The sequence below is a fragment of the Pinus tabuliformis genome, chromosome 9 (genome assembly GCF_031772625.1).
Source record: "Pinus tabuliformis cultivar Carrire ecotype Pingquan chromosome 9, CPIR1, whole genome shotgun sequence".
NCBI lineage: Eukaryota > Viridiplantae > Streptophyta > Pinopsida > Pinales > Pinaceae > Pinus > Pinus tabuliformis.
This window is the reverse complement of record NC_142307.1, coordinates 1,678,152,545-1,678,167,524: the sequence shown is the minus strand read 5'-3', so window position 1 is coordinate 1,678,167,524 and position 14,980 is coordinate 1,678,152,545.

The following is a 14,980-nucleotide window of genomic DNA, read 5'->3' as shown; positions in this document are numbered from 1 at the left end:
AAGCCTCTAACTCACGTATATACGCGACTTATCTTCATTATATCAGTGTATGCAAGCTGGAATACTGAAGGTATTCACTTTCAGTTTCCCCTGTGTCTGTTATGTCAGCTAACTGAGTTATGTCACACCTTTCTGTCTCTAATTCTGTCTTCTTCAATTCCTGGAACTGTGATGATGTATGGTCCTCTTGCTTTGAATTTTGAAATTTGCTCCTACATTTCCTTGCTCTATGTCCAAGCTTGTTGCATGTATAACATATTACATATTTCATGTTCCTTCTATTGCAATCAATTGCTTTGTGTCCAAACACATTGCAGGCAAAACAATATCCTCTGAAATGTGATGATCTTGTGTGATGGTCTTGAAACATTCTACTTCTACATCTCGCTGCAACATGTCCAAGATTATGACATACATAACATTCAATATTATTCAATGGAGGAAATAATCGTCTATCACTTCCATAGTTAGGAGCAAAGGATTTTCTTTGAGGAATTTCTTTCCTTAGTTGTTCCTTGTTGAGCATCTCATTAGAGTTCCTTGCCTCACCTTGTGAGCTAGATTCACCTTCAACAGATTCATAAAAGCCAAGACCAGTTTTGATAGTAGGGGATCTTTGACTACCAAGAATGTCATCCAAGATCTTAGTACTATCTTGAAATCGTAACAATTTATCCTTTTCTTCTAATTTAATTTTTAAGATATTTACCTCAACCTGATGTTGTTCTTCCTTTTCTAGATATTGCTTCCTTATGTTTTCTTTAGCTTTTCTTCCTTCTTCCACTTGTTGCCTTAATTCGATCACTTCTTGTTCTTGTTCTTCAAGAGCTTCTCTATTATGCTTCTTTGATTTTTCAAGATCTTCTTTTAGAGAGAGGATCTTCGATTCAAGTCTCTGAATTGTTATGCTCTGATCTTTTACTATATCCTGCAATTGCTCCCTTACTCTGGTTACTGACTCCAATTGTTCATTTAATCTGGTAACTTTTTCAGTTTCTGCATCCTTATTTTCATATTCCATGAGACTTCCAATGTCTTCACTACCATTGAATGAGTGATTACTTTTAACATGGGTATAATAGCTTCTATTTCCTTATCCAAACATCTTTCCTTTGTTATGAGGGCATCTAGCAGCGTAGTGACCAACTCTACCACATGAAAAGCATTTGAAAGGTAGCTTACCTTTGAACCGTCTAGTTCCCCGTTCAAGATTCTTGACAAAATTTACCTCATCTTCTTCTTCTGACATGTATCCTGATGCTTCGAATGCGGCTTCTAATGGTCCCTCTTTTCTCATCTCAAAAGCAGTTAAGATTCGTGAAGCTGCGACATGGTGATTTTCTACAGATCCTCCTTTTCTTCTATGGAAGACACTTTGGAATCAAATTTAGCAGACAAGGATCTCAAAACCTTTTCAACTAAGACAACTTCCTTAAATTCTTCACCCAGATTCCTCATACAATTTACAATCTCATCTATACACAGGAAGTAATTAGCTATGCTTTCATTACTATGCATCTTAAGATTTTCATACCAGATTCTGAGAGTTTGAAGCTTTGCTCTTTTTACTTGTTCATCTCCTTCGTAGCTTAGAATGATTTTGTCCCATATTTCCTTCGCTAATTTGAAATGCATGACCTTCATAAATTCTGATTGTGTCAAACTTCCCAATAAGACAGAAACATCTTTGGCATTGAGTTCATATTGCTTTCTCTCTGCTGTATCTATAGGAATTGCTGATGGGTATGTGTATCCTCCCACGATTCCCCAAACTTCTGCTCCAAGAGATTGTATATATGTCGTGGTTCTTATCTTCCAGTGGGTAAAGTTGTTCCCGTCAAAGACTGGTGGCCTCATGGATGCCTCTCTTTCTAGATTAGCCATTCTGATGGATCTTTCCTTCAAGCGATCAAGCTTCTTCTAAAGGACCTGCTCTGATACCAATTGTTGGAAATAATACTGAGAGGGGGGGGGTGAATCAGTGTTAGCAAATCAGATACTTTTTCATTTTCATACTCAGATTCATATACGCTACTTCAGTTAAGAATATCTGTGTATATACGCGACTGTGTTAAAAGCAACTAGCATACATCCAGTAAACTTTATGATTTAGTTAGGAATGCATCAGAACATTATTAACCATATGAACAGTAAATAGAATAGATCATCACACATAAAGAGCACACATGAACACCATGATATAAGGTGGAAACCTAATGTGGGTGAAAACCACCTGCTGCAATTTGTTTCTATCTTCCTTTAATAAGAAACTTCTTTTACAATGTACTGGTGCAGTCCTTTACCAGCACGCAGGCTGCAACCTACAGAGGGCTACAACCCTCTTTTCTTCCAGGGACCACGTTTCATCAATTTTCAGACTGGATCCATAAGTACAAAACAATCACTGCTGCAATACAATCATCAACTTATACATGTATCATAAATCTCTAAATCACTCAATACTGAATCACTGAAATCCTGTCATCAAAACATAGTTACCAGAACACAGTCCAGAGCCTAGAACTCTGTAACAACCACTAGAACCAACAGCAACCTGAAACTCCAAATCTCATAATGCATACGCTACTTGACTATATCAGAATCGCGTGTATACGCGCTTTCACCAAAGACAACCCGCATACAGATCTAAAGATAATTACTTATACCTTCGCTGTCATTTCCAACTTGAGCCAAGCATCACAAACCCATAACCAGCATGCTAGATCTTCACACTTCATCAGACATACATTCCTTGCTCCTCCATCTTTGCCTAATGATCTTCTCCTTATATAGGTTTAGGCTTCTCTCAATACCATGGTCCAAAACCATGTAGAAACAATACCATGGACCCAATACTTGGGATCAACACTTTAGACGAGATACCATGGTCCACAACCATAGGTTCAAATACCAAGGACTAAATACCACGGACCAAAACATAAGTTCTCCCTTATGTACACGCTTTTCCTTGCGTGAAAGTGCGTGTATACGCATACGCGTCTTCGAACATCTAACCCACATGTATATGCGGCTTTGTCACAATGAACCTGCGTATATCTCTCTCTTGACCTGCTGTACTAAGATCTGTCCTTTGATTGAGTTACCATCACCTGTATCAACCTCTGAGTGAGTTGCCATCAAGGACAACACTTGTATCATAATGCCAACATCTTTCAAATGACATGTAATGTAACCAATCTATTAATTTGACATATAGTTGTAGGAGTTGAGTAGTATTTTGGATAGTAGAGATATTTAAGGGATTGAATTTGATATTTTCAAGGAATGGAGGATATGAACCAAATTTTCATGGTTCAAATAATTCCTCAATGTTTCTATAAATAATTTTCTGGTAGAAGGAATGAACAAGTAGAAATGATAAATAAAAGTTTATAATTATTTTTTATTTTGGATCTGCATCATTTTGGTATCAGATCCCATGGTTGGGGTGATGTTTTTGTGAGAAAAAATGAGAAGAGAATTGCTTGTTTTTGTTGTTGTTGTTGTGAGTCCATGAGATTAACTTGTTCCAAAATTATATACAATTCAATTATGGTTAGATATATAAAACAAAGTTGAGGTGTGACATTGATAGAAGATATAAATTCTACTCAAATTAATGATGAGCCAGAGGCTCATTCTATAGCCCAATATACTTGGGTGATGTGTAATTTTGTCAGTTCTCAATGTGAATTTGAGATGTGTCCCTTTTAAAATAAAAATAAAATAATCAAAATATATTGGTTAGTTTTGCTTAAAAGTATTATAAAACTTAGTCTCACTCTAATTATGCTTACTTTATTTGTTGTTGATATTATAACCCAATACAAACTAGATATGGTAAAAATATTTCACTCTCATTTATAAATAAAATATATCCATGTCCATATGAAATAAGATGATTTTATATCAACTTTTACAATTCTTTTAAAGTAATTAAAAAAAAACAAATAAAATTGATATTATTTATATTTTCATATTTCAATTGGAAATTAAATAAACCATTTTATTATCCATCTTAACTAATTTACTTTAATATCAATTTTGGAAAAGCATAAACATATATGTATATATATGAAACACAATAAAATATTTCAATGTGCAAATAAAAGAAATAATTGAAGGTAAAAAGATTCAATTCCTTCTGGACATGTGTAATTCCTAGAGTATGTCGTAAAACTGCTTGTGCTTGGCTAAGAGCGTGTCTTTCTCCGACGTAAGGAAATAGGTTAAGGACCCATGACCCAGAGGCATCTGGCAGGAGTGAAAGCCTGCTCCCCTAGGGACCACCTGAGGGGTCTGAGGGGTTATTAAAAGGCAGCATGGTTTTCCTTGATAACAGTGATGAGTCAGCTAAGAGATGGTTGTCCTCGCTGTTGGTTTGACTAACTGAGTTTGATAGGTTTTTCCACCACAGTGAAAAAAGAAAAAGAAAAAAAGAAGTGAACTCTTAATATAAAATTTCTATTTGACATTTAAAACATATTAAAAGTAAAAAGCTTCAATGTGCAAAGAAAAGTATTGAAAGTAAAAAAAAATCAATTCGTTCTAAAGATGTGTAATTAATTCAATTTTTAATATTAAATTTCTATTTCACATTTAAAACATATTAATAGTAATTAAAAAATTCAATTCATAAATAAAAAAATTCAATATATAAAATTAAGTAATATTGAGATGCATTTAAAAATATATTGATAGAGAACAATTCTTTAATATGAACAATGTAATCCATAAATAAAATATTTCAATGTTCATGTTGTTAAGGTTTTAACTAGAGAGCAAAATTATACCCTAATTAAATTTCATTAGCCTTGGCCAAACTCTTGACCAACTTGACCAAGTGAGACTTCAAGACTCACCTTCCCCCCCTTCATTACAATGAAGTATTTCCATCCTTTTATGGGCTCCTTTATATGCAATATCATGAGAAGAAAACCATAGATACACAATACCATATGCCCCAAAACCATGTCAATTTTACCTAACAATTCTACCCTTAAACTTGACTTAGGGTTCTTTGACTAAATCCAGCCAAAACTGCGAAGTGAGACAACCCTCCTCACTCTAGTTGGCACCCCTCTCAATTTTTTAACCCACAGTATTTGTTAACCCAACATCCCCTTATCACTTAGGTCTAACCAGACTTTACTAGTGATTTACCCAATAATACACATGCCTTGGTCTTACATCTATGTGCCCATTTACATATAAAATTTAACTCCATTATAATAATAATAATATATTATTTTTTCTTTACCCTTGTGTTTGTCCTTGTCTTTGTAGGGCCATTCTCTCATCTCTCATGACCCATTTTCTATGTTGTTCATTGCTTCCGTTGAACCTTCCCGTGAGCCATCCCTCGCATGATCCACAATCTACGATCTGGCACCCAATACCACATTCTTGATGTGTCGAAGCAGAAGCTCGCTCCTTACAACGACCATGAGACTCTTGGTCACTAGGATGCACTTCCACGTCTCCTGGAAAAGCACCCACATCATCATCACCAGATCTGCCCAAAAAGATAATCATGTAGAACACCCGATCTACTGCATACGGAAAGGTTGTATTTACCTCCTTGCTCTGCTGGTTCATTTCTAATCCAACTATTTCTCTCAAGCTTGAAAATCGCACTTAGCTTTTTTTTTTCAACTTGTTGGTAGAGGGACCTCTAAGCGCCATTTTTAGGCGCTATTAGGAGATGTCTCAGAAATATCTCTAATGAACGCTCTCCTGTAGGCTCAATGGATCAACTCCATTCAACCTTTCTACATTAAGGATAGCCCATTATTCAAATCTTTGTAGCATAGTCACAGCGCTGACGGTGTCGCTTCACTATCACGGCCAAATCACGACCTTGAAAAACCTTTGAGGCTCTCACGATCTCTACCACAGGGATTCTAGCCCCACTACAGACGTGTTATGCTACTTTTCTAGGTCCAACACCCTCTCTTATATGTCCATTGCTATAATGTAATTTTCCACGCCTCTCGATCTTAGACTTGGCATTGATTTATCTGGCATTAGTATGAATATCTGCCTCGTGGAGCGGCCTTTCTCCACCACCGACCATAATCTTCCTCTTCAACATGGCCCTCAGAGAACCGAGTGTTTCCTTTCCCTCCTGTCCGCGCTATCGACTCTGGGTGTTTAGGTAGATGCACTTCCATTCAGTGTGGTAAGCAATTTTCATCTGCAACCGGTGTGATGAGGGAAACATCTTTAAATAGGAAACTCCATACTAATTCACCTTGCTTCCCAACTCTTTCTTACCCTTGATTTGCATTATCTTCATTTTCACACACCTAGTTTAAATCTTTTGACACCCAAATCGCGTCCTAGTCGATTCTCAGTTTCAAATGCTCTAAGCACAATGCCCCCTGCTCAGATCCAGGTTTTTCTAAGTAGATTAACCCTTGTAGGTAGCTTCAAACCTCACTCTCGTTTCAATGTAACCCTCCTCGACCACTGCTTGTTGGCAACATTATACATCAAGGCATCATCGCCTCTCTTCAACGCATCCACCTGCTACAAGTACATCTGCTTTAGGGCGTTAACTTCAGCCATGTACAGGATCCAATACAATTCTTTTTTATGCTAGATCTGCATCAGTGCCTCTTACCTTGCTTTAGAGATCACTTGGTACTCGTGGCTATAATGACTATGGATTTGGTGCATCCCTCTTAGACAGCTTCCTTTCACCTTAGCTTTATTAGTGCTTGTATGTAGCCCAACACAAACCTTTGATCATACTCTTGGAACACACGACCTAAACTTTATTGCTTTGCGGTCGGCTTTTTAGCGGTTGATGACAACCACCATTTTCAACATCATTTTGCACAACAATGTCAATAGCTCACTGCCGGATACGCTATATAATCTGCATCGATCTCTCCATACACCAGGCCAAATAACCCTTGGCAACAAAAAGCGTTTTCTGAAGCCAAAATACCAATTGTTAAGATTTTAACTAGAAAGCAAAGTTATATTTATAGAGATTTATCTAGAGGAATAAAAACCAGCAACAAAACATATAAGCAATAAAATATACACATGATATTTAACTTGGAAAACCCAACTCTAGGGGAAAACCTACCCTAATGAAATTTCATTAGCCTGGCCCAAAATTCTGACCAACCTGACTAAGTGAGCCCTTCACCCCTCACCTCCCTAACCTGCATTACGATGCATTACGATAAAGTATTTTCAATTTTTTATAGGTTCCATTACATGCAATACCATGGTAGAAAAACCATGGGTACACAAGACCATGTGCCTCAAAACCTTCATTGTTTAACTTGGTCAACTTTGACTCTAAACCTAAGTGAATTTTACCTAACAAGTATTAACTAAATTATTTCAATGTCAACAATTTACATGCTATATATAGTTTAAAATAATAATAATATGCCTATATATAAAATAATTGGAAAATTAAATTCTTATTGTGATAGCATTTCAAATATCATTATTTTATGTTTTGACCATTTATTAAGGATTAATTTTGAATGGAGCAAATATGTGTTGGAATTGCATGTTTAAGTTATTTCATTCCATGTATTCAAGTGATTTTCAAGGGGTTGAATATATTTATGCATTCAAAATTGCAATTTAAGAGAGAGATCATCCTTCATCTTAACCATCATCTATCAAGTCCCTAAAGATGCAATTTTTTTAAAATTTTGATTTATAGAAAAAAGTTGTAGGACTAGAGATTTGTTTCCTCTTAACTTTTATATTAATAGTTAAGATGGATATCAATAATAATATAAAATTCAATCGTAATTAGAAATATAAATAAGAGTTGAGGCGTAAAATTGATAGAATTCAATCATGATTAGAGATATAAATCAGAATTGAGGTGTAACATTGATAGAAAGTATAAATTCTACTCAAAATAGGTGACGTAGTGGCTATTGAAAAGCGATGTCAATACTCACATTGTGGAGTTTTTTAAAGGCTTGATGCATATGAATTATGAACAAGAAAATGGTTGCATCGATAAACAATTTTTTGAGTTGATAGAGATGAGTAGAAAGTATAAATGCATGGAGAGTAAAGAAGAAAATCAAATCTACATACAACACTACAACAAATATGCATAGTTGGGCACCATCCATAAACAATTTTTTGAGTTGATAGAGATGAGAAGAAAGTATATATGCATCGAGAGTAAAGAAGAAAATCAAATCTACAGACAACACTACAACAAATATGAATAGTTGGGCACTGAAGAAGATCAGATCTGCAGATGTTTGTGTATGGCAGAGTGCTCTTAGTTGTTTGCAATCAACTTCAAGTCTTTCCCAATTGTTGCATTTGTGAAATTTTGTGTGGGCAAGCAAATAGAATTGCAGATCGATCTCTTTGATATGTCGCCGCATGGTTCGGAGAAGCGTATTGCGAGAACCTGGAATTGGTTTGTAGGTTGTGCACTATCTATTAAACAAGCATTCAATGTAGAATACATTCATCAAGTAAGGAAGAAAATCCATTATGCTAAGGAGGACATGAAAAAGGAAGCTGTATGATTTGAATTGACATTTCAAACAAAGAGTGTTCACGCTGGGCCTAATCGAACAATATGCTTATGGAAGAAAGTCACCCAGTGTAATTTTCAAGTCATCTCATGGGAAAATGGTTGTTTACGCTGGGCCTAATCGAACAATATGCTTATGGAAGAAAGTCACCCAGTGTAATTTTCAAGTCATCTCATGGGAAAATGTTACCAGACTACTTTAATTAAATTTTATTGGTGTTGGCCAAAATCTTGGCCAACCCTGTCAAATGAGTCTTCACTGCACACTTTCTTGGCCTGCATTACAATGAAGTTTTTCTAGTTTTCTATAGGCTCTATTATATGCAATACCATAGGCAAAAAACCATAAATACACAATACCATGTGCCCCAAAACAATCATTGTTTAACCTAGTCAACCTTAACTCTAAACTCGAGTCAATTTTATCTAACAATTCCCCTTAAACTTTACTTAGGGTTCCTTGACTAAATCTACCAAAAACTGCTAAATGAAACAACCCCTCACTCCAGCCCTTACCCCCTCAATTTTTTTAACTGAGTATTTGTTAACCTGACATTCCCCTATCACTTAATTCTAACCCAGAGTTTATCAATTATTTACCAAATGATACACCTACCTTAAAAAATCTTATAAATATATACAAATTTACATCCAAATTTTAAATCCATTATAATAATTTTTTATTTTATTTTTACCCCTATTGTTTTTGTATGACTATCCTCTCATCTCTCATGGATCTCATGATCCATTTTCCATATTTCTCATCGATTACGTTGAACATTCCTACGAGCCATTCTTGGCACGATCAACAATCCACGATATGGCACCAATACCACATTCTTGATATTCCAAGCAGAAGCTCGCTCGCTCCTTACAACAACCATGAGACTCTTGGTCACTAGGATGCACTTCCACGTCTCCTGGAAAAGCACCGACACCATCATCACCAGATCTTCCCCAAAATCTAATCATGCAGAAGACCTGATCTAGTCCATACGAAAAGGTTGTCTTTACCCCCCTGCCCTGCTCGTTGATTTTTTATCCAACAATTTCTCTCAACCTTGAAAACCGCACTTAGCTTCTTCTGTTAACTTGTTGCCAGAGGGATCTCTAAGCGCCATTTTCAGGCGCTATTAGGAGATGTCTCAGAAACATCTCTAATGCGCGTTCTCCTGTAGGCTCAATGCATCAACTCCATTCAACCTTGCTACATTAAGGATAACCCAATATTCAAATCTTTGTAGCATAGTCACAACGCTGACGGTGTCCCTTCACTATCACGGCCAAATCACGACCTTGGAAAAACTTCGAAGCTCTCGAGAAATCTACCACAGGGGTTCCAGCCGCATTACAGACGTGTTGTGCTACCTCGCTAGGTCTAACACCCTCTCGAATATGTCCCTTTCCACCATGTAATTTTCCCCGCCTCTCGATCCAAGACCTGACATTGATTTCTCTGGCGTCATTATGAATATCTGCCTTGTGGAGCTGCCTTTCTCCACCACCGACCACGATCTTCCTCTTCGACATGGCCCTGACAGAACCGAGTGTTTCCTTTCCCTCCTGTCCGCGCTATTGACTCTGGGTGTTTAGTTGGATGCGCTTCCATTCTATGTGGTAAGCAATGTCCTTCCCCAACTCGTGCGATGAGGGCAACATCTCTAAACAGGCAGCTCCATACCAATTCACCTTGCTTCCCAACTCCTCCTTATCATCGATTTGCATTGTCTGCATTTTCAAACACCCAGTCTAGATCTTTTAACACCCAGATCGCGTCCTAGCCGGTTCTCCGTTTCAAATGCTCCAAGAATAATGCCCCCTGCTCAGATCTAGGTTTTCCTAAATAGATTAACGCTTGTAGGCAGCTTCAAACCTCACTCTCGTTTCAATGCAACCCTCCTCGACAACCACTTGTTGGCACCATTATACATCACGGCATCATCGCCTCTCTCCAACGCATCCACCTGCTAGAAGTACATTCGCTTCAGGGCGTTAACTTCATCCATGTACATGATCCAATAAAATTCTTCTTGATCCTAGATATGCATCAGTGCCTCCTACTTTACATTAGGGCTGGAGCTAACCAGTCATATATTGGGTATTTAATGTCCTCAGAGCAGCACGCCACTTAGCCCGATAACACGGGAGGGGGCAAATATTATTTAATACCGAATTTGCCCGCTCCCATGTTATCGCGTTAAGTCGCGTGCTGCTCTAAAGACATTAAATACCCACTATATGGGTGGTTAGCTCTTTCCCTTACCTTAGAGCTCCCTTGGTACTCGTGGCTATCACGACTAAGGATTCGGTGCATCCCTCTTGGACAACCACCTTTCACCTTAGCTTTATTCGTGCTTGTATGTAGCCTCACACAAACCTTTGATCATACTCCTGGAACGCATGACCTGAACTTTATTGCTTTGTGCTTGACTTTTCTGCTATTGATAACAACCACCATTTTCAACATCATTTTGCACAACAATCTCAATAGCTCACCGCCAGATATGCTATATAATCTGCGTCGATCTCTCCATACACCAAGCCAAACAACCCTTCGCAACAAAAAGCGTCTGTCTGAAGCCAAAACACAACCTTTCGCTTTTATACCAATTTTTAAGATTATAACCTCAATTCTAGGAAAACCCACCTAATTTTTAAGATTATAACCTCAATTCTAGGAAAACCCACCTTAATAAAGAGATTGGCCAAAATCCTAGCCAACCCAACCAAGTGAGCCTTCACGTCACTTCCCTGGCCTACATTACGATGAAGTCCAGTTTTTTTATAGGTTCCATTACATGCAATACCATAGGAAAAAAATCATGGGTACACAATACCATGTGCCCCAAAACCATCACTGTTTAACTTAGTCAACCTTGACACCGGAATCAACTTTCCCTGACATGGGTTAACTAAATTATTTCAATGTCAAAAATTTACATACTATATATAGTTTAAAAATTAAATTTTTATTGTCATATCATTTCAAGTATCGTTATTTTATATTTTGACCCTTTATTAAAGGTTAATTTTGAATGGAGCAAATGGTGGTTGGAATTGCATGTTTAAGTTATTTCATTCCATGAGATTTTCAAAGGGTTGAATCTATTTATGCATTCAAAAATGCAATTTAAGAGAAAGAGAGAGTGCTTCATCTTAACCATCATCTATCAAGTCTCTAGAGGGATGTAATTTTTTGAGGTGCAAGTTTTTTGAATTTTGCATTATAAAAAAGGGTTACAACTCAAAGAGATTTGTTTCCTCTTAACTCTTGCTAGATTCATGGCTAAGATAGATATCAATAGTAATATATAATTCAATCATGATTAGAGATATAAATCAAAATTGAGGTGTAACATTGATAGAAGATATGAATTCCACTCAAAATAATGATATAGTATTCAATCATGGTTAGATATATAAATCATAGTTGAGGTGTGACATTGATAGAAGATATAAATTCTACTCAAAATAGCTACGTAGTGGCTATTGGAAAGCGATGTCAATACTCACATAGTGAAGTTTTTTTTTCAAGCTTTGATGTATATGAATTATGAACAAGAAAATGGCTACATCTATAAACAATTTTTTGAGTTGATAGAGATAAGCAGAAAGTATATATGCCTGGAGAGTAAAGAAGAAAATCAAATGTACTACAACACTACAACAAATATGCATAGTTGGGCACCGAAGAAGATCAGATCTGCAGATATTTGTGTATGGCAGAGTGCTCTTACGTTTTTGCAATCAACTTCAAGTCATGGAGGATCATGAACTTGTCTTAACCAATTGTTGCATTTGTGAAACTTATCGTGGGCAAGAAAATAGAATTGCAGATCTGCAGATGTTTGTGTATGGCAGAATGCTCTTAGTTGTTTGCAATCAACTTCAAGTCATGGAGGATCATGAACTTGTCTTTCCCAATTGTTGCATTTGTGAAACTTATTGTGGGCAAGAAAATAGAATTGCAGATCTGCAGATGTTTGTGTATGGCAGAATGCTCTTAGTTGTTTGCAATCAACTTCAAGTCATGGAGGATCATGAACTTGTCTTTCCCAATTGTTGCATTTGTGAAACTTATTGTGGGCAAGCAAAAGGAATTGCAGATCGATTTCTTTGATATGTTGCTGCATGGTCCGGAGAAGCGTATTGTGAGAACCTGAAATCGATCTGTAGGTTGTGTACTATCTATTTGAGGGCCACCCCACTCCATTAAACAAGCATTCAATGTAGAATACATTCATCAAGTAAAGAAGAAAATCCATGCTTTGGACTATGCGTGATTATGCTAAGGAGGACATGAAAAATGAAGCTGTATGATTTGAATTGACATTTCAAACAAACAGTGTTCACGCTGGGCCTAATCGAACAATATGCTTATAGAAGAGAGTCACCTGGTGTGATTTTCAAGTCATCTCATGGGAAAATGTTACCAAACTACTTAAAACAAAGAGGTGCTGACTATAAATTAATATAGGACAACAATGCAGAAATTATCGGTCAGAGTTAAAGAGATCGAGGGGGCGGCATTTATGGCACGAGCCAGGCACAAGCCAAAACACGCAACATTATTGATTAAAAGGTGAATATTAAGTTACAAAAGTGCCCCCATACATCATTCTCTTTAAGAGAAGTAACATGAAATATGTCAGTGGGAGCACACTATAAAAATAAAGCAAGTGTATGTCATTTTTTCTTAGCTTTCATAAAGTATCAAATTAATTCATTTATAAAATATGGTGACTATACCCAGAAACAAGTGAGAAAGACAAACTATGAAGTATCACGGTTGAAAAAATTGTATTGTAATAATCTTAGTATTAGAAGTGTGACTAGTGAGGTGGTTCAGTGCAACAATTTAGTCATCCCTAAAGTGAAAGAGTATTTTGAGTAAGGTATAACAGAGATGGCTACATTGTAAAAGGGTTAATGCAAAAGGTTATTTTAAAAGTGTTGTAAATTGGTGCAAGTTTTTTATATTAAATGTTAAAAGAAAATTCCTTGCGTAAGTTAAGTCATTTTTATGAAGTCCAAGTTATGGTAGGGAATAAGTATTGATCTAGTGAGTCAAAGACAAAAAAATTGAAAAATCAAAATAGGTCTGATTTCGAGTCAAAATTCCAAAGAGTTTGAGTTGAAGACACGTTAAGAGGTTAAGAAATGTTTATGGTGAAACATTAAGTGTCCATGTTCGATGTTGGTTCGATGGTACTCGACACTCCACAAATTATGTCAAATCATTCAAGTTTGTTGTTGAATTCAAGCATTTATTAATGAAAATAGTCAAAGGTAAAGTCATGACAATAGTGTGTCAACTAGGTTTGCCAAGCCAAGGTCATTGTTGTCTTGTTGGAACTTGATAAACTTCAGCAAGAAACATATCCATGAAGATTGCAAGTCTAAGTAACAAATATGAGGAAGAAGACTCCATGACTGAAGCAAAACAATGAATATGCTAACTCCATGAAAGAATTAGAAGACAAAAAGGTGCAAGTAGAGAGGAAGACATTAATGGCAAAAAGAATCCCTAAACCTAGTGAAGCTTGAATAGAGAATAGTGAGGAGCAAGTAAAGCTTAGAGAGACCGTCCAAGAAAAATAAGGATTGGAAGGGATACAATATACCAAGTTCAAAGGAAAACCTGGCTAAGGAATTGTATTAGCAGGGTGAGATAGACTTGCTATGGAAGAGAGGCACAATGCAGCCTATAGCGATGGTTGTTGAGAAATCAAGGGGGAAGCAAGTGTAGGTGATTTCTCTTAATTTGATAACTTCTTGTGATATATTTTTACTTATCTTCATTAGCTTCTTCTTCGACTTGATTATTATTGTGTTATTATCATCAAACAACTACCAAACAATAAAGAACAATGAGACAAGAGGACACAACATATAGGCTATCAACGAGGGCCAAAACCTCTCCACTTGAGAGGAAAATCCATAAGAATTCTTCTCTTCTTATAAAATCTTCAATTGATGAATTCCAAGTCCTATGACCCTTGACCAAGACTCCTACAAGACCAAGTCAACCTTCCTTCTTGATTTTCATAGCTTCTTGCAACAAACTTTGACTTTCCAGCAACTTCTTCAGCAATTTTGACATGATAGATTCACAGCTTCGACCTTGATGCACCTTCACAACTTTGACCTAGAATGTTAGGTCCCTATAATACTAGTGATTCCCCCATTACTATTGTCGTTGTATCCCTTATTATTATTGTTGTGCCCTTATTGTCCCCATATTGTTATTATTGTGCCCCATAGAATCCCTCTATTGTTATTTTTGTGCCTTTATATTATTATTTTTAGGTTGGCTTGGTTATATTGTGACCTCTTAGACTCCTATATATAGAAAGGGAGGTTTTGTAGTTTGAATCATCTAAGAATTGTTCATTTGTGTAATGTAAAAGAGGTTGCCCCCTCGAAGAGGCTTATTTC